Genomic DNA, 25,575 nt, shown 5'->3' with positions numbered 1-25,575 from the left:
TATAGGGGACTCCTATATAGTAGAGGATGATGGGTAGCTACTGTTTTTAGGGTTTTCTCAAAAGTTATTTGCCTTTTTCTAGCTTAAGGTAACATATTTCGAGTTACTCGACGATTAAATGTCACATTCTTTGCTTTTTGTATGATTTTTGTGAAGGATATTTGAGTAGTTTATTTCACATGAAAATATAGGTTAAATTCATGTCTTTTGTACGTTAAGTTCACTTGTTAGTATGGAAATGAAATGGGAATGATTAATTGATGCTTCAGACGATGTTAAACTGAACAAAAATGGAAAAAATGGAGGGTTTGGGGTGGCGGCCAGCAGCAGCCAAAGAGTTCGCAGGCCCACGGCGGCCCTGGTTGGCCCGGGTTGGCCCGTTGCTTGTTTCGCGGTTTTTCATGCATTATTTGTCGTTTCGGGTTTATTAATATTATATTTAGTATAAGTAACAAATGGGTAATCTTTTGAAATGAATCATATTAGTAGTAAATATAATGTTGATGGTAAAATTATATTTATATTGGTAGTTGCACATGTTAGGATAGGTTATGATATGAAATTGTAAAGAATAGGCTTAAAATGAATTTTATAGCGATAATTGCAATGTTTTGGTGATTAAGCCAAAATCGAGCCTTGGTCCCTTTGATCAATCAATGTCGATCAATCAGTGATTGGTCATCCGCGATTTAACCCGTACCTGTCGCAGGACTGGGGTTGCGGGTAAAAATTCGGTTGGATGTAAATTATTGTGAAAAATGGATAATTGGCCTTATTCTTGTTTTAGGCCATTTATTATGTTTTTAGTTCACATGTGTTGTTGGTTGAATTGAATGGTTTCTTATATTGTAGAAACGGCCTTAGATTCCCTGGAACCTTTAATATTGTTAATATAGCTTGAAATGGAATTGGTATTGAATACTTCTTGCAGGTTGTTGTGTTTGTCATAGATAGGCCTTTATAGTCTTTGACGAGTATATGTTCACTTTGCTTAATAGCCTTTGTGTTCCCGACTTGGTGGGATTATATCCAAGTTGGGGCATGACCTCGTTACTTATTTTGATAGTAAGTGGTCAACTTAAGTACTAGCCAACCCTTTGGTGGACTCCTTAGGGTACTCACTTTGTTTTAGAAAAATTGTGAGTCTTGGGTGCGGTGGTGTGTATCCGCATGTCTAGGTCTGCTTAGATTTTAGGCTAGGGTTGTGTTGTGTCCTGGCCATGTTTTGATAGAACCTCGAGCCGGGATACCGGTTCGATTACCTTCCCTACCTCGTGGTATAGACTCGAGTTACAGAGTGACTATTGACCGTACTAAGAACTTATGCCTGTCTTTGATATATTGTCCTTTCTTGTATGGTGATTTTATGAATTGTAATAGGTGAGATGCAAGCCGGTTACAACTGATAAAGTTTGGATTACTGCTTGTTATATGTTTCACATGATAGTTTAATTTGGTCAGTTTAGAGTTCACTTGTTAGAATATTTGATATCTAGATTATTTGTGATGTGGTTTACATGTTACGTTACATGTTACATTAAATATGACATTCCGTGCCTGGGAGGACTCGAAGTTACTCCCCACTGAATTGTGGCTTTCGTGTTTGTATAAAATGCGATTGACAGGTTGCTGATGATTAGATGGGGTTACAGACGAGCTAGTGAGCAAAAGAACCTTGGACTTAGTTTGGTTATTTTGTAGTAAACCTTTAAACATTTGGTTGTGTTTATATTTTGAAGGGACATATGTCTCCCTCTCTTACTTTGGTTTGTATCACTTTATTCTCGCGACTTTAGCATGTTATGTAATTTAGGGTGTTAGTATTTGCAGGTTTTGGCACTCTTCATTTGGAAGTGTTTGTGGTTGGTTTAGAAAAGTTCTTAAAATTACAGGTTTTATCTGGTTGAACCAATTACAAACATATCCTGTTAGTTTTTCTGTAGAATTTTACGTGTTTATTTTACGCTAAAAATGAGGGTGTCACAGTTGGTATCAGAGCTTGTTGCTCCCGACGCACGTTTGTGCACCCCAATATAAATCACTTGACCTTTAAATAATAAACTTGAGAGATGGGTAGGATGGGTAGATTTAGGATTTTATGTGGTAGTCTGTTTGTGATTGCTATTTGTTAGGTTCTAACCGATGTTCTCTTTTGCAAGATGGCTCTCTAAGAAATGTAGATAATGCAATCTTACAAGCTAGGTTTGTTGATTGTTAGTTAATAATTTTGGTGCTGTTAAAGATTGGTTATGCCAAATGAAGAATGCTTCCACTTTCTCGATATGTCTTTCCGTATTCAGTGTATCTTACCTTAATCTTCCAAACTCGTTGTTTATTCGTCTTTCAAATTCCTCTTCTCTCGCCTTGGTAACTACTCTTCAATTCTTTCTCCCGATTCATCCTTGGTTCGTTTTCTTCTTATAATAAGAGTCCTTGTGGACACCTTCCTTTTATTCCGCGGGATAGTCCCCTTGTTCCAGAGAACCCGGTTTTGAGGGAATGTATCATTGGAGGGCGTGAACGAGTTGAGAAATTGATTGTTTAAGGTTTGAGTTGTATATGAGAAGATAACTTGGGATCCTTTGCTTAGTCTTGTTAGTTGTGCTTGATGTGAGAGCCTAGTGAGTTGAGAAACACCTTGGGAGTTATGTCTATTGAGAGCTTGTTTGTTATAGGTGATTGAGCATGGGTACTACCTTAGCACATAAGTTGGAATGAACCTAAGCTACTTCATTTGAGAGTCTCGATGTTTCTTGTGGAGAATTAAAGGAATGATAGTTAGCCCAATCTTTGTAGGCCTTGAAAGGAATACAATAGGACATTGACGTTGCTTAATGGATTGGTATCGTACCTTGGAATTAGTTAGTTTGTTAAACCTTTTGAGTTGACCAAATCAAGTATATAGTAGCCCTTGTTGACCTTTTGAAATTTGAGAACACGTGGTTGACCCTATTAATCATATCTAAATTTGGGAATTTTGGTGGAAAGTTGTTTGATGTAGTTCGTTAGTTCAAAGATGCGATTCTAATTTATGGTATCGGACACTAGAAGTACGAAGTGGTGAGATGATAGAGTAAACAAGCCATGGTACTTGGGGATGACATAGCAAGTGGAGTTCGATGACGAGAATTGTAAAGGAGATACTTTGGGACTTGGATGGTAACAAATGAATTTGTGTGGTGAATTGATTTTGGCTCTTGGAACCAATTGAGTTGAGGAAAACCTACCAATGTGGAGTCCTTGTTAGTCCTACGAATTGGTAGACTTTTGAGTCTTTGTTGAGCACCTTAGTGATGTAACCTTATCATAGCGATCATAAGCTTTGAGGAGTGTTTGGTTAAGCGGTAACCCTTTCTTTATGCCGCTTCTGTTCTCCTTTCCTTCTCTTTAACGTTTGTTGAACCCTGTTCTTATGCCAAAGTTTACGTATCTTCTTCTTGCATGAGATGTCTTCTTAACTCGAATACCTCTTATTTTTGTCAACCGTTATCTTTACGGTCCGACTCCTTATTTCCTAACATGTCATTTGTTCCTTGCTTATCCTTCCTTAACGCCTTTTTTATAATACTCTCTCTTTTGAGAAATGTTGGCCTTGGTTGGACATCATGACCTTTGAAGGGATTGTTGTGTTTGACCCTTTCCTGGTTTTGAGAGGATTTGATATTGGAAAGACTTAGGTAGTGTGATGAGACATACTTGATGGTTCTTATACCTATAGATCCTTGATAAAGTGAGTACGTTGGATTGGTGGATTTTGTGTGTCAAATGTGAGTTGCATTGGTTACTAAGGTTATGGAACATGGCATTGTTGTTTATGTTTGGGTACTAGTGCCTAGTACTTGACTTAAAATGGATGAAACTGAATGGTGGATTTGAGGATATAGGATTGACTAAGTAGACGAGTTTTTGATTGGCTTCCATAATCACTCTGGATATGAGGGTTTGATAATGTATATGTTACCGTGTGAGAAATGTTAAATGTGGGATTATTAGTTGGTTTTAGTGAGTGATATTGATTACTACTTGAGCTATGGTATGAGAGTGAGAGTAAGCTACATTATTGGGAAGTTTTAGCACTTGTTTTAATAACTAGAAAGGGTAATGGTATGGTTGACACAAATTGCTAGGTTAAAGAACATAGTTTCAATTTATGGTTTTAGGAACTCTGAGGTGATAAAGTGTTGTTACAATTAAGACTTTGTTTCTTGGGAATTTGATGGTAAGTAAGTTTTAGGATGTCAAATTCGAAAGAATACTCCTTGGGATGTTGATGACCATAATGGATTGGTGATGTGATTTGGTATTAGTTGGCTCTTGAGAGTTCTTGAGTTGAGAGAAACTTAGTGTCGAGAAGAAATTGTTAACCCTATAGACTTATAGACCTTGAGGTCGCATTGAGTACTTGAGATGATGGGATGATGTTGTAGCTGAGTGTAGATCCGATTTTGGAAATCCTTAATAAGTAAAAGGATAGAGAAACTTGAGATCCTATTGATTTTTCAGATTTTGGGGTTGGTATGTTGCTACCTTGTTTTGAAATGAGAATCTTGTGGTATATTTGAGGAAATTTCTCTTGGAGTTTATAGCTTGGTATTGGGATTCTTGATTAAAGGTTTATTTGTTTTGAGGAAACCATAGTTGACACTAGTTGGATACGAATATAGCTTTGTTGGAAGCCTTGACCTTAGACTTGTGAAAGTTGTTTCTGGATGTTTGAGGATTTGGAGCGATGAGATCACACTTATAGTGGAGTACCTTGTCTCGGGGAAAGTTAGGATGAGGTAACATAAGCGATTGAGGAAACCCTTGGGAGTGATGTGGTTATGAGTTTTGTTGTTAGGAAGTTTTTGGAACCGTTTTGAGTGTTGTTGTTTGTGATAAAAGTGTCTGGCGTTTCCTTGTTGACTAATTTCCCTTCTTCCTTGATCATGAGCGTTATCGTTCATACCTCTCTTCCTTACTTCATCATACTCCTCTCATAAGTTTGATGTTGGTAACCTATGAAACTCCATCTTTGACACCCTTTTAGGTTCGACTTCAATTCTTACCCCATGAAATTCATACAGCCCTTTTGATTAGTTAAGCTTGAATCCTCTTAACATACTTGCTCCTATGATGTCTAAGTTACTTTTCACTTCGAGGAATTTCTAAATATTTCAAGCTACCAGTTTCGATTCATTCTTGAAAGTTTATGTCACTTCGCAAAACCTAACCTATTTTTGAAGACTTGAAAATGAAAATTTGATTTAAGTTCCCTATTCCTTTCTTGAATATAAACTCGTTTATCGTAATTTTAATTTCTAGACCCGAGTTTCGTTAAGATTTGTCCAATTTCTGTTAATTTTGATCCATTTTTGACTTCTTTGTCAAGGTTTAATGTTACATTTTAGGAAATTGACCCCAATTGGGTTTAAAAGTGAAACCTTCATTTCTATTTTGGCTTTTTGCAAAAGAAAATTTGAGTAGACTACCTTTCTCTTACTTTGATTTTAACGTTGATCGGATGTTAGAACTAGTTATTGGAGACATTTGATAACTTGTTCTACGCTTATCGGCGAATAGTTTTTGTTTAAAATTTGTCTCTGATTTGGAAAAATAGCGTTCTTGTGTGCACGACAAGAGCAATTCCATTCCATGAATGAGACTTACATTCTTGAAAACTCTTCATTAATGTTTTGAAGGTATTTTGGTTTTTGAATTTTACAAATGATTTGCCTTTTTACCTTATCTTTGATATGAAATGTGGATGTTCCTGCCTGATCAACAAGAGTATCACCGTTTCATTGAAAAGATACCTATATTTTCTTATGATGATATTATTAAGATGTTGTTTACTATAATTTCTCCTTCTAAGTTTCGAGGACGAAACTTTTTAAAAGGAGGGGTGATTGTACTTTATTAATCAAGTTTATTAATCAAGTTATTATTTTGCGAAAGTACTTTATTATTTTGCGAAAGTACTTTATTAATCAAGTTGAATTTAAAATTAATGTATTTGAAGTAATAATAATTCAATGAAATGTAATTCTATTATATTTTGAAGTAAATTATTTAATTTGATAGTTTCGAAATGTTTAAAAATAGTTTAAACCATGTAAAAACCTTTTATATCGAGATAAGGGCATATCGGGAAAAATGGCGATTCTTTTAAAAATTGGGCAAACGATTTTGGAAATGGGTCATATGAGTACTCAATCTTCTTGTAATCTCGTGTTTAAGAATTTTGGCATTGTCGGAATTTGCATTTGACGAACGGTTCTAATTATCGTCGAAACGAGCTAAAACCGACTAATGAAATTCCGCCACATACCCCGCTCCTTCCCTCCTTTCCTCGGCACACCTCCTCTTCCTCCTTCCCACTTCTACCTAGGACTTCTTTTGTTCTTGTTTTGTTCATCTTGACCGAAATCCACAAAGAAAAATAATCAAATAATCTTACAATCGTAATTACATCATAATTTCTTCGTTTCTACTCCGATTTTCGCAAAATTTATATTTTCGGAATCCTCTCTTCAAGATCTACATCCTAGTATGTTTTAATTTCAGTTTTCATGATGTCGATTTAAGATGATTTTGGGCATAATTTCGGTTTTAGTGATTATTGTTGTGTTTTTGTTGTTTTTAATAGGTGAAGATTATGAGGATGATATAGGGGACTCCTATATAGTAGAGGATGATGGGTAGCTACTGTTTTTAGGGTTTTCTCAAGGGTTATTTGCCTTTTTCTAACTTAAGGTAACATATTTCGAGTTACTCGACGATTAAATGTCACATTCTTTGCTTTTTGTATGATTTTTGTGAAGGATATTTGAGTAGTTTATTTCACATGAAAATATAGGTTAAATTCATGTCTTTTGTACGTTAAGTTCACTTGTTAGTATGGAAATGAAATGGGAATGATTAATTGATGCTTCAGACGATGTTAAACTGAACAAAAATGGAAAAAAATGGAGGGTTTGGGGTGGCGGCCAGCAGGCCCAGCAGGCCCGGCAGGCCCAGGCAGGCCCACAACTAATAATAATAATAATAATAATAATAATAATAATAATAATAATAATAATAATAATAATAATAATAATAATAATAATAATAATAATAATAATAATAATAATAATAATAATAATAATAATAATAATAATAATAATAATAATAATAAAAATAATAATAATTAATAATAATAATAAAAATAATAGTAATAATAGTAATAATAGTAATAATAGTAATAATAATAATAATAATAATAATAATAATAATAATAATAATAATAATAATAATAATAATAATAATAATAATAATAATAATAATAATAATAATAATAATAATAATAATAATAATAATAATAATAATAATAATAATAATAATAATAATAATAATAATAATAATAATAATAATAATAATAATAATAATAATAATAATAATAATAATAATAATAATAATAATAATAATAATAATAATAATGGTAATGGTAATGGTAAATCGTATAATAATTAGAAAAGGCAACAATTTCCTATCTGGCATCTCTATACTCCCTAAACCTAGACTATGAATACATAATAAATCTGAAAAGTAATTCATAAAAGTAGTGGAAGATGATTTAGAAGACAGAAGTGTTGGAGCTTGTGTCCTCCAGTTAGTGTGGATAACGTCATTGCACATACACTTGTACGGACAAGTGGGAGCTTGTTGGGGTTGATGTCCTTAACAGTTAGTGCAAGGACTTATAAACCTCTAAAAGGATCAAAGGGCATACTTTGGTATTATTATCAGTTGATCCACGTTTATCAATAACGGTTGGCTTGCTAGATAAGTTTGACGTTATTGTCATACAGATGGCGGTGATCAACTGGTCCCTAAAAGTCACACCTATAGGATACGTTCGAGAGATGTGACGGTATGAAAATCTTTGTCATGTAGATGCAAAACGACTAACCGGTTAGTCCGAGTTATTTGACTAGTAATTAGTCAAATATGTGATGTTGAGATATTATATTTAATACGGATTAAATATCATGGGCTAAGGCGAATTAACCAGTTAATTCGTAAAATTAAATATAAGCGATTTATATTTAATTAAATGTATATTGAATATAATTATACAATACTGTTTTGTCGGACACGTATTAATAATTCGGGTAACCCGTATTATTAGCGATGCCTTAATTTCCGATAACCGATAACGATTTATAATCGGACCACGTCATATACACTTAGCGAGTTATGGACCGGACCGCGAGTTTAAGTGAAGAGAAAATGAAAAGCCCATATGGGCTCCTCTCACTCGGTTGGCCGAGAATCACAAAGACAAAAAGGGGAGTTCTCTCCTCTTGTCTAACCTAATTCACTTGCTAAAAATTATTAGGGTTTCGAGAACAGTGCCTCTCGAAATTCGGATCTCTCATCTAGTGAAAAACTCACATCAGTTCTCCCAATATTGCAAGGCAATCGGAGAACACTGTTCTAGCACAAGGGCATATCTCGGGCAAGTCTTGGGTGCAACGATTAGGAGGAAATCTGCTTTGATTTCTGTTCTTTACGCCGCAATTTAAAGGACCCGAGGTTGATTTCTTGTTCCTTATCGTTTCTTTATGTTTTTCGTTTTATGACGATATTCACATCTAAATTTTACGTTATAGTCCTACATTTTAAGGGGTAGTATACGGATATTAACCTACAAGTGGTATCAGAGCCAGGTTACGTAAATTTTTCTATGTGTTTTTCATAAAACGATCTTGAAACGACTTTGCTTTTGTCTCGAAAACCGTGCCTAGTATACACGGCAGAAATTTTTTGAAACCGTGTCATGTATTACACGGTAATTTCATCTTTTTCGATTTGTTTTTTATGCATATTGTTGTTTTATGCAGAGATTATAACAATATGTCATGTTTTGTCAATTGTCAAATTTGTTTTAATGTTTTTTTGATCGAATTTGCAATTGTTTTTGTCTCGAAATATGTTTTCACGAGGGTTTTGAATTTTCCAGAGACTTTTGCACTCGATCGACCAAGTTTTTAATCGATCGAGTGGCTTTTCAGATAATTTTTGCTCGATCGAGTCCCCGCTTTGTACTCGATCGATCGACCTGTTCAAAACCTTTTGCTCGATCGAGTCCCCGTTGTACTCGATCGACCCCCTTCAAAACCCTCCTCCTCGATCGAGTTGTCCTCGTACTCGATCGAGTAGATTTGCGATATATAAGTTCTCGATCGACCTCCGTTTAGTCGATCGAGTACTCCCCGATTAGCATACCCCTCGATCGACTTGCGATTGATCGATCGAGCCCTTTTAGTTCCTCGATCGAGCACTTGTGTCCCTGGATCGAGGATTTAAATCTTTAACAGACTTTGAAAATTTGTTTCTTTTGATTTAAATTTTCTTTTAGCTTCAATATGTACTTTATACGGATATAGTACACTCGCTTAATAGTGAATCGGTTCACTCACGTACCATATAGTTGTTTTAAAGCGTCTTTAAAATGACGGATTATAATAGATTAAAATTATATGATAGAAGCGGTTTTATCACACGAATTTTAATCATTAAAAGGTGGTTTGGATAAATTTAACATAATTACGGAATTATGTCACGAATGAATTTGTTTTTAGTTGATGCATTTTATTTATCGTTTATCTTGAATGCCGTGAATGCCTTTTTATTACGTATTTAATTTTTGCAAACGATTGTAACTTAGTGTGGCCTTAGTAGAACGTGTTACCGTAATGATGGAACACGGTCTTGGTTGTATTTTGTGATCTCGTATCTCTGTTTTGGTTTTTTCACTTGTAATTACAGTTTTTAATTAGAATGTAAATAGGTTTATTTTTGTAATCTTAAATTGTAATTTTTGAGAAGACCAAAGATGGAGACCAGATGCTCACTCCCGCTACTTGGATCAAGATGGAACATCAAGACAAGCTTTTCGGGTCCAACGGTGGATTCCAAAGTTGTATTATGTTCTTATACTAGGATAGGCCACACTAGGAATTTTTTTTATTTACGTATTGCATTCCTTTATTTATTTATCGTTACGATAACATGCATCATATTCCGCCTAAAAACCAAACCACCTAATTATTGCATGAAAACTGACACATATAGAGGTCACGAGTTAGTTTTCATTGACATTCTCATGTCACACGTTTTAAAGCCATCATCCAAATAAATTCATTCACGACACACGCTAGTTATTCGTTCACTTAAAATGAATTATAATTTAGTTGATGGGATCTTCCTCGTATAAACTAAAATTGAGAACGGTCTTTATAGGTCAAACTCCAATGAGTCCCTTCTTCGTCGGTAGGCATACTATGACCCCTTCTACGTCGGGTAAGTTGGAACCGATTGACCTATTTTATCTCAACACTATGGTCACTCGTACGATCCTGTGATCATGGTGGACTATAGATAGGATTTACGGAAATCTATCGACCAAGAGTTCTTCCGGAAGAATTAGCTAAACAGTTGGCTTATCAATTTACAGAAATTGAGTCTTGGGATCACTTGTATCATTCTTGAGGGAGATCAATTATGCAAGTGCGAGAGTCTACATGTTTAAAATGAATTTTAAAATAGACTTAAATCACCTCGATGAGTTGCTTATTTCGTTTTGTTTTTCTTTCTTTTCGATGTAGATCACGATTTTAAATCATCTAAACATCAAATGGCTGGTTCAAGTGATAACCCAATGCCAAGTGCCACATTGGACCGTGAGTCCTGGCTTCGGATCTTCATGAATCAGATGAATCAGTCTACTCGACTGAAGAATGATGGATCCAACTTCGCGGACTGGGAGGCGGCATTACGGAATGCTGCCACTGCTGACGGGAAGCTCAAATTTTTGTTAGAGCCCCTCCCGGCAAACCCAGGTCCCACGGCTAGAGCTACCGAAATCGCCAAGTTTAACGATTTCTGTATGGAAGCGGGTGCGATTAAAAACGTACTCATTTTTGCAATGGAATCCAATTTGCAGAAGCGCTTCATAGCCCATGGTGCAAACAAGATTTTCACCACGCTCACTAAGGAATTCTCGAAAGCACCGAGAATCGTGACCTATGAGCATACCACTCGCTTCTTTGATGCGAGACTCCAGAAGGGCCAACCGGTTAGCCCACACATTCTCAGCATGATTGAGAATGTCGAGAAGCTGGAGACCTTTAACTGTAACATCAGCGAGAACATTGTTATCGACCGCATGCTTCACTCACTCCACGATGGTTTTTCGCAATTTAGAGCGAATTACTATATGAATGATTTGAAGAAAACTCCCCATGAATCGCACTCCCTTCTCGTGCAGGACCGAGAAGGACATGAAGTTCGGTGGGAGCTCAAACAGATGTTCTCGTTGTGTCAAACAAAGGGAAAGGAAAGGGCAAAGCTCCGGCAAACCTAACGATGAGGTAAGGCGAAGTTCAAGAAGTCGGGTTCGGGTAAGAGTGGACCTGGTGAGTCGAGCAACTCATCGGGCATGACAAAGAGCAAGAGTGAAAACATGGAATGCCATCATTGCCACAAGACTGGGCATTGGAGACGCACATGTCCTGTTTATCATGAGGACTTAAAGGCAGGTCGTGTTAAACCCGTTGGTATGTCTTCTCTCTCTTCTACTTTTATTCATATGATTGAGATTAACCACGCAAGTTACGGAACTTTGGTACTTGATACTTGGTTGTGGTTCTCATCTTTGTAATCATGTGCGGGGGCTCAAAACATCGAACCCCTCGTAAAGGGTGAGGTGGACCTGCGTGTTGGGAATGGAGCAAGAGTAGCTGCCATCTCCAAGGGGACATATGTGATCCAACTTCCTAGCGGATTTGAGTTATCATTATATGATTGCTATTATGTACCCAGTCTTTTCAAAAACATTATTTCGATTTAAGCTTGATAAACTTGGTTTTTCATTTGTAATAGAAAATAATACTTGCATTTTCTCATTACACGATATGATTCTGACAAGGCGAGTCTCCATGAACGGAATTTATGTTTTAGATCCGACCACGGAAATATTACACGTAATGAATAAAAAGTTAAAGGTTGGTGACAAAGATCAAACGTATCTATGGCACTGCCGCATGGGACACATTAATGAGAAACGCGTAAAACGGCTCATCAAACATGGAGCTATCTCGGCCTTTGATTTTCAATCATTTGGCACGTGTGAATCATGTCTCATCGGTAAGATGACTCGGATTTCCTTCAAAGGTGTTGGAATGCGCGCTGCTGACCTATTAGGGCTCATATACACGGATGTATGTGGTCCTATGTCAATCACCGCACGAGAAGGCTATAGGTATTTCATCACTTTCACGGACGATTTGAGTAGATATGGCTATGTCTACTTAATGAAGCACAAAAGTGAATCCTTTGAGAAATTCAAAGAATACCAAAATAGGGTCTGAACCTATTAGGTAGAAAGATTAAAACACTACGTTCGGATCGTGGTGGCGAGTATCTTTCTCACGAGTTTGATCAACACCTAAAGGACTTGTGGGATTGCCTTACGATTAACTCCACCGGAACACCTCGGTGAATGGTGTGTCCGAACGGAGAAATCGAACACTACTTGATATGGTTCGATCCATGATGAGTCACACGATATTACCTGATTCATTATGGGGTTATGCTCTTTTGTCGGCCGCTCTAATACTTAACCAAGTCCGTCTAAAGCTGTTGACAAGACTCCATATGAACTATGGAAGGGAACGGTCCCTAACTTGTCCTTTATACGGGTTTGGGGCTGCGAGGCTTATGTCAAGTGGAGACACGAGGATAAGCTCGGCCCGCGATCGGTCAAGACATACTTTATAGGCTATCCTAAAGGAACGCTTGGTCATTACTTCTATTCGCCAACCGAACAACGTGTTTTTGTTGCGGCTAGTGCGACATTCTTAGAGAAGGAATTTCTCGAGAATGCAAAGAGTGATAGAACCTTCGAACTGTCGGAGGTTCCAGAACCAAACACCGAGCAACCATTGGAGGAACCGATTCCTTCAATCACGGCTGCAGTGAATATTCTGAGGAACCTAGGAGGTCGGGAAGAGTCTCTATTCCTCCGGACAGATACATCGGTATGGTCGAGGAACATGACATAGATGACATTCTACTCTTAACGAGTAGTGAACCCACAACCTATAAAGGTGCCATGACCGATTCGACTCAAAGCTATGGCTTGAGGCCATGCAATCCGAGATGGACTCCATGTATGAGAACAACGTGTGGGATCTTGTTGACTTACCTGCTAAGGTTCGTCCCCTTCAATGCAAATGGCTTTACAAGATAAAGCATTCTGTGGAAGGTCAACAAGATATCTACAAAGCACGACTAGTTGCTAAAGGTTTCACCCAAGTGCCAGGTTTGCACTACGATGAGATTTTTGCACCCGTAGTCATGCTGCGTTCCATTCGGATTATCTTAGCGATTGCCGCATTTCATGACTATGAAATTTGGCAAATGGACGTGAAAACCGCCTTCTTAAACGGCTTTTTGGAGGAAGAGTTGTACATGGTACAACCCGAAGGTTTCATTGATCCACAACATCCTAAGAAAGTGTGCAAGCTTAAGCGTTCCATTTATGGACTTAAGCAAGCATCAAGGAGTTGGAATCATCGCTTCGACCAAGTGATAAAAGACAATGGATTTACTCGATCGGTCGAGGAACCATGTCTATATATCAAGTCGAGTGGGAGCAAGATTGTCTTTCTAATATTGTATGTTGACGACATACTCCTGATTGGGAATGACATACCTCTCTTATCTTCGGTGAAAGTATGGTTGAAAAACCATTTCCGGATGAAATATCCGGGAGAGGCACGAGAGAATTCTAGGCATCCGTATCTATCGAGATAGATCACGACGGATGTTATCTCTCGATCGAGTCTTACATAGACAAAGTCCTAGAGAGATTCAGCATGACTAACTCCAAGAAGGGGTTCCTTCCTATGGCTCCGGGGTGCATTTGAGCAAGTCTCGGGCACCGGACACCGGAAGAGAAAGAGCGCATGACACGGATTCCTTATGCCTCGGCTATAGGATCAATCATGTATGCCATGATATGCACACGTCCGGACGTGGCATATGCATTGAGTATGACAAGTCGATTCCAACAAAGAACCAGGTGAACCACATTGGTTGGCTGTCAAGAACATTCTTAAGTACCTCCGGAGGACTAAAGATTGGGCATTGACTTATGGAGGCGATCAAAAGCTATGCGCAACCGATTCTGTGATGCTAGCTTCCAAACGGATCGAGATGACTCGAAATCTCGGTCTTGATTCGTTTTTACTCTTAATGGCGCTGCGATCAGCTGGAAGAGTTCGAAACAAACTGCTACAAAGAGATTCTACGACCGAGTCCGAGTACTATGCCGCGTCTGAAGCAACAAAGGAAGCGATATGGATGCGTCAATTCGTACATGGGCTCTCTGTAGTGCCTAGTTCGAATGACCTGATCACCATCTATTGCAACAATAGTGGTGCCATCTTCCAAGCTAAGGAGCCAAAGTCTAGCAACAAGTCTAGACATGTACAACGGAAAGCTTATCTAATCCGAGATTACGTGGAGCAAAAGGAAGTAGTGATAGAAAAGATTGCTACTGATGATAACATAGCAGATCCTCTCACTAAAGCATTACGACAAGATAAGCATGAAGGGCACGTTAATTCCATGGGAATCAAACGTGTTCCTGAGTTGTAGTACTTTTTATGGATTAGATTCATTCACGTTTGTACTCTATATGACATCATCGTTTTGATATTTTATATATATATTTTGTTTTTCATGTGGAATTGTACGACAATTTTGAACACCACAAAGTGAACTGAACAAACATCATATATTTTTCAGTCCTTAATTGCCCACATGAGCTGATAACTCTGGCAATTATTTTGTGACGTTGGTTGATGGTGGGTTCAACGAGCCATAAGTCAACCGGTTGACTGACCAATCACAGAGGCGATTTATACGGATATTTCGTAGGACACACTTGTGACATCGACGTGGAGTCCTAAATGTTTTATAACATTCGCTGCCCGGTCGTGGATAGGACTTCCATGGTGATCCTAAGAGTCGATTCTTTGACTATCGACTGTCTCTTGAGACTAAGGCATTTTGGGTGACTTTGGTTTCTTTCTCACGGTCATCCGTAACAGGGGGCCAAGTAGATTTTTTCTGGGTCATTTCATGCTGTGCTTAGATCGGAAGGAGTCGAGTTGAAGGAAATATTCAGCCTTTATCAGGTACTCGATTTTTCTCAGGGCCACTCGAGGAGTCAGAATCGAAATGCATGGCCATGCTCGGATACGGATTCGTTTTATCGGTTAAGTTACTCTCTAGTCGGGAAACCACTCTAGATACGGTCGATTGTAAAATATGACCTTTGCGGATCCGGATCTGCAAATTGTTTTACATTGAGTGGGAGAAATTTTAAATGAATATGAGAATCGGTTATCGCACATACACTTGTTCGGACAAGTGGGAGTTTGTTGGAGCTTGTGTCCTCCAATTAGTGCGGATAACGTCATTGCACATACACTTGTACGGACAAGTGGGAGCTTGTTGGGGTTGATGTCCTTAACAATTAGTGCAAGGACTTATAAACCTCTAAAAGGATCAAAGGCGGACTTTGGTATTATTATCGGTTGATCCACGTTTATCAATAACGGTTGGCTTGCTAGATAAGTTTGACGTTATTGTCATACGGATGGCGGTGATCAACTGGTCCCTAAAAGTCACACCTATAGGATACGTTCGAGAGATGTGACGGTATGAAAATGCTTTGTCATGTAGATGCCAAAACCGACTAACCAGATTAGTCCGAGTTATTTGACTAGTAATTAGTCAAATATGTGATGTTGAGATATTATATTTAATACGGATTAAATATCATGGGCTAAGGCGAATTAACCAGTTAATTCGTAAAATTAAATATAAGCGATTTATATTTAATTAAATGTATATTGAATATAATTATACAATACTGTTTTGTCGGACACGTATTAATAATTCACTAACCCGTATTATTAGTGATGCCTTAATTTCCGATAACCGATAACGATTTATAATCAGACCACGTCATATACACTTAGCGAGTTATGGACCGGACCGCGAGTTTAAGTGAAGAGAAAATGAAAAGCCCATATGGGCTCCTCTCACTCGGTTGGCCGAGAATCACAAAGACAAAAAGGGGAGTTCTCTCCTCTTGTCTAACCTAATTCACTTGCTAAAAATTATTAGGGTTTCGAGAACAGTGCCTCTCGAAATTCGGATCTCTCATCCAGTGAAAAACTCACATCAGTTCTCCCAATATTGCAAGGCAATCGGAGAACACTGTTCTAGCACAAGGGCATATCTCGGGCAAGTCTTGGGTGCAACGATTAGGAGGAAATCGCTTTGATTTACGTTCTTTACGCCGCAATTTAAAGGACCCGAGGTTGATTTCTTGTTCCTTATCGTTTCTTTATGTTTTTCGTTTTATGACGATATTCACATGTAAATTTTACGTTATAGTCCTACATTTTAAGGGGTAGTATACGGATATTAACCTACAAGAAGAGCAATTAGTGATAAAAATTTAAGATCGTCTTAAATAATTCAACTCGTATTTTATTTACATTAAAACCGTATAACATGACCATGGCCGTATAGCATGACCATGCCTTGACCTTAACCGTACCTCTGCCATGAGACCTAACCTTAACTGACCGGGCCACCGTTGACTGTCGAAGGAGGGAGGTTGACCGCTAGTGTAGGGTGGTGATTGGGTATTAAAACCGTGTGTTTAACACCGATTACTGGTTGTGGGACGTACAACTTGGGTTGGCTGGGTTGTAGGTGATGGGTCAACGATGGTGGTGGTAGTGGGATGGTTATGGTAGTGGTTTGGGCGGAGCTCATGTGGGTTGTCGGGTGGTTGGGTGTTTGTGCCGAGAGATTGAACACAGGTTTTGAACCCTCTAAAGGTCGAGTCTTGACTTGGGTTTGGTGGGGTTGTGATATGGGGGAGTAGTCGACCACTGTGGAAGCGTCAGGGTGGTGGCAGGTGGCAGTTGGTGATGGCAGTGTCGGTAAAACAGGGGAAAGGATGCGACCGGGACCACCCTTGGAGTCACCGTGGGACAGTGGTGGCCAGAGGTGGATGTGGTGGTGTTGGCGAGAAGTGTTTTATGCGGTTTGTGTTGATGTCGGGTTTTCGGTAATTGGTAATATTCGTGGTTGTTGTTAGGGCGTGAGTAAGTAAGTTGTAGTGGCCGATTGGGCTGGTGGTTGGTGGTTGTCGAGATACGTCGTGGTGCGGGCTAGGAGGTGGCAGGATGTGTGGTGTTTCTAGGTAGCCGGTGGTGTCGTGTATGGTGGGTGTAAAGGGATGGGGTACACGGGATAAAAACCATGTATGGGGTTATGTGTTTGGGGTTGTTGCGTAGATATGACATGGTTGGTTAGTGGGTTTACATGGGTATTGGGTTTTGGATTGTTTATTTATTAAGATGGATTTCTACGTAATAATAATTTAAGCGGGAAATAATTAATATAATTAAATTACAATTCAATATTTAATATAATGAATTGAATAATTAATGATTAAATTATATTATTTATTTATAGGTGACGGACTTGTGGAACGGGTTGTTGAAGATTATTTTAGTAGATTGCATTAATGGGAATTGCTTGCCAGGTAAGGATAAATCCTACTCAACTCTTGTTCGATAATGTTCGGTATAATGGATGGTTTATGTTAATGTGAATTTGATCATATGTGAATTGTGTTGGTTGATATTATCGTAATTGTTAGAAGGGAGGATTATATTGAATTGTGTTGGTTAATATTAATAATATTGATGAGGTGAATTAGATTGTTATCGTTTATTATGAATGTGTAAATTATGAAAAGCTGTGCTACAGTCAGACGTACGTTGTTGAGGAAGTTTGTACTCTGGGTGATGGTAATATGTACGTTGTGAGGGAGGGGTACTATTACATGATGCCGGTACGTTGTTAAGGGACGGGTACCAAAGTAATGTGAGCTCGTTGTTAAGGGAGGTGTGCTAAGTCATGGAAAGGAGCACGTTGTTCAGGGAGTTGTGCAATGTGAATAGAATTGAATTAGATTGCTTATCATATATTCTTGTTGTTAGTGTTTATTCCCACTAAACCTCGTGGTTGACTGTATATTCGTGAACACCTGTGATGAACCATAATGGGGAGAAGATTTGACAGGTACTAAAGATTAGCTGACTTGAGAGCTATGGGATGCCTGAGGACTTGACCAGTCTACCTAGAAGTCTAAATCACATAATATTTAATCACTTTATTTATTTCCACTGCGAGTTGTATCTTATTTTATATTAAGTTTTAGTTGGTTAAGTTGTAATAACCATGTAATCGCTAAGTTTTAATTTAAAGTACTTATGTGATTTGGACTTTGTTGTTCACTACCTCGGGAAACCGAGATGGTAACACTCTTATTTACTTGGGATGCCTAGCTAAAGGCTCCTAAATAAATGGGGGTGTTATAATGTTAGCCTTGTTTTAAATTGGGAGAAGTATCATTTCATGGTCAATGAAGGGATTGTTTTGGGTCATTTGATTTCGGAAAAGGGCATCAAGGTCGATAAAGCTAAAGTTGAGGTGATAGTGAAATTGCCACCACCCGTGAATGTCAAAATGGTGCAGTGTTTTTTCGGTCACACGGGTTTTTTCCGACGATTCATAAAAGATTTTTCCAAAACTGCAAAACTTCTTACTCAACTTTTACATAAAGATGTACAATTTAAATTTACTCATGAGTGTGTTGAGTCCTTTGATAGGATTAAAGAAGCTCTAATTTCGGCACCGATATTTAACCACCAAATTAAGAGTCGCCATTCGAAATAATGTGTGATGCAAGCAACTATCCGTTGGCGCAGTTCTTCGCCAATGGATTGGGAAAGCTTTACATGCCATATATTATATAGGCAAAACCCTTGATGCTACACAAGTCAACTATGATACCACGGAAAAGGAACTTCTTGCTATAGTGTATGCTTAGGAAAAGTTCCGCTCCTACTTACTTGGATCCAAAGTGAGAGTATTCTCGGACCACCTTGCTCTTAGACACCTCTTGGTAAATAAAGAATCAAAACCACGCTTGTTGAGGTGGATATTTTTTCTCCAAGAATTTGACTTAGAGATAAGAGACAAGAATGGGGTCAAGAATGTAGTTGCGAATCACTTGTCAAGGATTCGGTTTGACAACAATGAAGAAGATTGTGGACGCGGGCCTACGGGGGTCGCTCGGGTGGAAAGCGAGCAAGCTTTTGCATTTGTGGAGTCACCACCAATTTATTGTGGAAAATTGGAAACCGTTCGAATACCTCATGCCATGTCAAGACACAAAGTAGTGACATGAACACCAAGAACTCGTTACCCTTAGCATTCTATGTCTAGAATGACTCTCGTGGATGCCAATGAACACGGGTGTTCACAGAGATCTAGAGTAAGGGGTGAGGGTACATATTAGGAAGCTCTTTTGATCGAACACCTAATCCCGCCCGCCTCGATAGTGGCCTCTACTAATGATTAGGGAAATTGTCTATACTCGATATGTTGTCGACTATATGCATGCAATGCAACATCCATTAGATTAATCCTAACATGTGAGAATTAACTAAGTCGGTGAACACGTAATTTAACATGCATTAATGTCGAGGTAGAAATTTAGTTTAATAACATGTGAAAACAAGTAATAAATAGTAAAGAAATACAATAAAGAAAATTACAATAATTACAACGGGTTAATTGATCTACGTCGAAAATACACTTAAAACGGATGATTTGAGAAAAAGAAAGGGAAAATAAATTAACGAACAGATTAGTAGGTGATAATACGAATAATAGTTAATTAATATGAAATTAATAAACTAGGTCAAAGCAGAAACGGGAGTTCAAAGACATAAGTTAACCCGGAACAGGCGTAGCTGTGCTGCGTCCTTTGGAAGAGGCGCAGCAAACGTTGCGTCTGTTCCTGAGTTCAGTTCTGGCTGTGAAGCCTGAATTGTAAATTGTTAATATTTATTGGTGATTTAAGGATCGATTATGGACATTTGACTCGGATAGAAGTGATTTAACATATTATTTACATATGATTGGGTCATAAAAACAATAAAACAAGGATAAAATTAATTAGGACAAAATAATAAAAAGGTTAATTACGGGATTAATGATACAAATTAACAAACTAGTTAGATTAATTAGATTATTAATGCTAAACTATTGATGGCAATGATAATAAACAAATGAAAATATACCAATGAATGAATTCCAGAGACTCAATATTGATGAATCGAACTTCTAAAAACCCGAATTGATTTCAATGACGAAAACCCGCAAATATGAATTATTAGAGATTTAAGTCGAGATTTAAAAGATGAATTAATTAAAAAAAAATTACATGTTAAAGATATTATACTAGAATTATCGTGTCAATGAAGCATGAACAAACAAAGACAAAACAAAACAAAGTGACGAACAAAAGACGAAGGAAGAAGAAAGGAAGCAGGAACTGCGGCAGCCTCAGGAAGAGGCGCAGCAGGTGTTGCGTCCCTTCGAAGAGGCGCAACAGTTACTGCGTCCTTTCTCGACGTTCGTCTCCTGTTAATCCGTAAAACGGGTTTGAAACAAGGTTTTATAAATCGGTTTTGAATGTGTTTTCGACGTAAACCTTACAACAATGTTTACAAAAACAAAGTACAATAATAAAAGAAGGGATTTACACCCTCAGACTTACATGTTTGACTAAACGAGATTGACTAAGTTAACGCTTAGTGATTGCTCAACTCGAATGTATGAAGAAAGTGCCCTCTACGAGGAAAGTAAACAAAGTTGATTAAGTTGATTGATGTGGAGTTGGTAAAATTGGTCGGTCATGCAAAATGAGGCTGTTACCCGGAAGGATCCGAGCTTACGTGGTCGAAAGTTCAAGCACGTAGACGCCAAAAAGCAAGAGCGTGGTCTTAGAATGCAAAGGGAGAAGAGAAGGGCGGACACTCGCGTGAGAAATATGAGGACCGAAGGTCTCTATTTATACTAATCACACAGAGGAATCAGGATTTCGGAGAAACATTGGAAGTGAATCTCGAAAAGATTTGAAAATATGCAGAAAGGAACTGGGGAAGAGGCACCGCAGCCACTGCGTCTTTTGGAAGAGGCGCAGCACCTGCTGCGTCCTTTCCCAGGTGGTTTCCTCCTGCGGAAGAAAGATTTCCGCGTTTCTATTATGGAATTGCGGTTTGATCTCAATTTCCTTAATATTTTACATAATATTTCCGGGATATAATTTGTCAAATATATTTAAAGATTGAAGATATGGAATAGAAATATCCGGAACATTCCAGAATATTCTGACTCGGTATTTTAAACGGTTATTAGAAAATGAAGACGGTTTTTGACCCGGACTCCAAATGTACTCTAATTACTGCCAAAACGACCGTATCGGCACGTAGATGACGACTATGAGGTAGATACAAGTATTTGAGCGATCACTTGACGATAAACTTATAAACTATCATAAGTCATTCTGTGTACCAAACATGCGGCCCAATCATCACCGGGTGGCTTGCGGTAGGTGCAGAAATGAGGTATCTACAGAGCCCCCACTTTGACTGAGGCTTGGACAAGGCGAAACTCAAAGTATAGCCATCAAGTCAATCGAAGATTACAACCTGACGACTATGGCGAAGCGAGGCGGCTCAAGGGGTCTGAGCCAAGGACCTGTCGTCGGGAACATTTTAGAGTCTGTCGACTATCGGGGAGGGTTGTTTAAAGTCCATTAGACTACGTAAGGAGGCTCGCCAGTCATAAGAAGAGACCATACCTGAGATTGCTTGAGACTCCAAGGGAAGGCAAAACGTGAAATCGAAGAGGCAGCAAGACGTCGGCAGGAACTGCTGGGGAAATCTGCTCGGGTCGGTTTTCAAACAAATTTCGGCAAAACATGAGGTTGATGTGGATCTCCATGTGTTGAGAGGGACAATTGGCTGTCTTGAACTCTCGCTAGGAAAAATCTGCTTGGGCAGTCTTCAAACAAACTTGGGTAAAACTTGAGATTGATGTTGAACTCCACGTGTTGAGAGGGACAATTGGCTGTCTTGAACTCTCGCTGGGAGAAATCTGCTTGGGTCGGTCTTCAAACAAACTTCGGTAAAACTTGAGAATGATGTTGAACTCCACGTGTTGAGAGGGACAATTGGCTGTCTTGAACTCTCGCCGGGAGAAATCTGCTTGGATCGGTCTTCAAACAAACTTCGGTAAAACTTTGAGATTGATGTTGAACTCCACGGGTTGAGAGGGACAATTGGCTGTCTTGAACTCTCGCTGGGGGAAAAAAATTGAGGCTGATCTCCACGTCTTGAGAGGGACAATTGTCTGTCCAGAACTCTCGCTGGGGGAACAGAATAGAGGTGTGTCGAACCACCTGTCAGAGGGTACTCGCTTGTCGTGGCAAGCGAGGTCTTGATAGCGTACCACGCCAGTTTGCAGTTGGCTTGAAAATGCGGGTCCGGGCGAAGAATAAACATCAAACGGGCCAAAAATATGACATATGGTACTGAGGAAGAGGCGCACCAAAGATGGTCCCACAAATAACGAACTTATAACGAATCTTCGAAAATTAATTTGGAGGGAAACTGAGGAAGAGGCACATCAAGAGCTGCGTCTCTTGGAGGAGGCGCAGCACCTGCGGCGTCTTTTCCTTGATGTGGCTTTGTCTGGGTAAAAACTCGATAAAACACGGGGTTTATTCATTATTTCGAAACACATATCCTCACAATACTCTCTCAAATTCCAACCATTTCTTGCCAAAATTTGATCAAAAGCTTTCATTTGCCATGACTAATCGAGGTACGTGTATTATCTTTCCATTAATCTTCCATATTTGATCAATTTGGATCGACAAATTAGTGTTTCCAACCCTAAAAATGTCGAATATTTGGGGGTTTTCCCCAAAATGATTTTGCCTTACAAAATTGACTTTGTAAATGGATAATTGGTAGTATACGGATCATAACCATGTCTTCATTTCGAATTTTCATTGAGTTTTGAGCGTTTGAGTGAAACTGAGACGGTCTCACAACTGAACGGTAAATTGCTTCGAAAATAGCCTTAGGATTGCCCATTTGTGATGAAACTTGATATTTATAATCCTTGTATGATGGGAAAAATTTCTACCATCTCGGATTTTTGATTTGTGACGGCTTTTTCAGGACACTTTTCTAGGGCATAATCATCGTAATAATGAAATGCTGTCGAAATTCCAATTCGAACCCATGACTAGGCTTCAATTTAGGCTTGACTTGACCCATACTACCACATGAGCAGACGGGTTTGTGGGAAAATGGCCAAAGATGGCGAGAAAAGAGCGATTTCGGAGCTTTTGAAAACACGAAAATCCCCTAACTAAGGATCGTCGTCACTTGACGCGGCCTAAATTCACTTTAATCTTGCAGGTGACAAGGCTTCTACGTCAGGGAGGGGTCCCATGGACGTGGATACCGTTCTTGACCCTTCTCGTACGCTCGAGGAGGCGTTAGAGTAGGCTTTTACTGTTGTAGTGGCAGCTGCTGAGGACGGGGTCGTCGAGGAGGAGGCTGTTGAGGAGGAGGAGGCCCCGAGGCGGGCCAATGTTGGACAAGGTGGTCATCAGCACAGGGGAGCACCAGAGTGGGCTGAGAGTTTGGACAACAGACACCTCATCTGGGCAGCGGTGAGTCACCTGTCCTATAGGACGGTGAAGAGCTTGGTAATTTGAATTCATCACTCTTTCAATATATCTTCTTTTATTCTTATTTGCTATTCCTTTTCTCTTTAATTCGAGCTAAAGATAGCTCTTGCTTCGAATCAAAATAGGAGACCGGGAACATCAGGTCTTTCTCGGGCTACACGACGATGATGAAGTTTTACGGGAGGTTGTCGGCGGAGGAGCGGACCATCATCGAGCGGGGAGCGTTTGGTGCCTTGGTACGAGCTTGGAGGAACATCAAGGGAAGGAAGATTCAGGCTAACCTTAACCTGGTTCGAGCTTTCCTTGATCGGTTTTGGGACACGACCTCTACCTTTCACATGCCTTTTGGCGAGGTTGGGGTCACGTTGGAGGATTACGGCATGATTTATGGCTTGCCGTGTGGGACTGGGGCTGTGGTGTGGCCGGAGACAGCCTTTAGGGTGGACTCGGCCGAGGCTAAGAGCTTGATCGGTTGGAATCTGATGCCGAAGGCTGCTGCGGTTCCCAGGTTGGTACCGAGTTCCTACGTCCGGGATTACTTCGCTAGGAAGAGACCGAAGATGGTGGTGATCGATGGGAGGGAGAAGGCTCCTCCTCCTTGCACTGCAGAGCAGAGAGCTCGTTTGTGGCTCCGGTTGTTCTTGTCTTCGATCTACCTCAGAGACAAGGGAGAGAGACTGTCGACGAAGCTTCTTCCCTTCCTTTCTGAATTGAGTGACCTAGGCCATTGGGACTGGGTCACTGCTGGTTTTACGGTCCTCATTCGCTATATGAGGGCCATGGTTTGTCCGAAACTGATGGAGAAGGGGACTTGTCCTGCCACCGTTGGTCCTGGACTGTTGCTGGAGGTATGAACCTTCATCTCGTATCATGAAAGATCATTTCCTTTTCTTATCGAATCACGAAAGATCGTTATTGATTATCTTGTCTTGCAGGCGTGGGTGTACTCCTACTTTCTGAGTCTCGCGCCCAAGAGGACGGAGCCAGTGGAGAGAGCCTATCCCGTTGTGAGGGATTGGGTGGTATGTTGCACGAAGATCCAGCGTTCGTTTCACGACGTCTGTCGACGGGACGTGAACGCTCTGCAGTTAGAAGGCGTGAGTACCTTCGACTCACCCTTGTTTGTTTGCTTCTTCATTGCTTTCTTTTTGAACTGATCATAAGAATGACCTCTTGTTTGCTTTTCATAGTGGTTGTCCAGGCCTTGGGTGGACTACACTGGCGTCCCTCCTATTGTGGCCGAGGTCTTCCGACCCAGGAGCTCGAGCCAGTTGCTGCTGAGGACGTCGATGGGTCCTGTGTGGTACTTACGCGAGCGTTTGACTCGTCAGTGCTCTCGTGATGTCTTGAAGGTCCGCATCGATCCTCCTCAGACGATGTTCAGGGAGCCTTCCGATGCTGAGAGGGAGGCAGACTTAGCAGATGTCGGTGGCGACGCCCTCCTTCTTCCTAGTGAGGACTACTCGGCGTTCCTCTACCGGAGGTTGGCGTACTGGCCAGTTGTGGTAAGTACTTTATTCTTCTTTCAATTGCCTTGAAAACATGATGAATGATCATCAATTAATGGAAACCATTCGAAATTTGCAGGTGGTTGAGGTGGCGGGCATCGAGCCCCAAGTGTACCCCGAGACCCTCGAGTACACTGATGCGACGGGAATGACGACGATCTCCGAGCTTCGCGACTTTGACGTGGCGGTGACAGATGCTGGCCTAGATGAGTGGCAGCATCTAATTCGGAGGTTATGTTCCCCAACTTGTTTAATTTTTGTATAAGAACACATTTGTTTAAACTTATCCAATCATTGAGAATCCTTGTTTATTGAAATATA

Source organism: Silene latifolia, chromosome 11 (assembly GCF_048544455.1).
Source record: "Silene latifolia isolate original U9 population chromosome 11, ASM4854445v1, whole genome shotgun sequence".
Classification (NCBI taxonomy): Eukaryota; Viridiplantae; Streptophyta; class Magnoliopsida; order Caryophyllales; family Caryophyllaceae; genus Silene; species Silene latifolia.
This window is presented reverse-complemented; position numbering follows the sequence as displayed.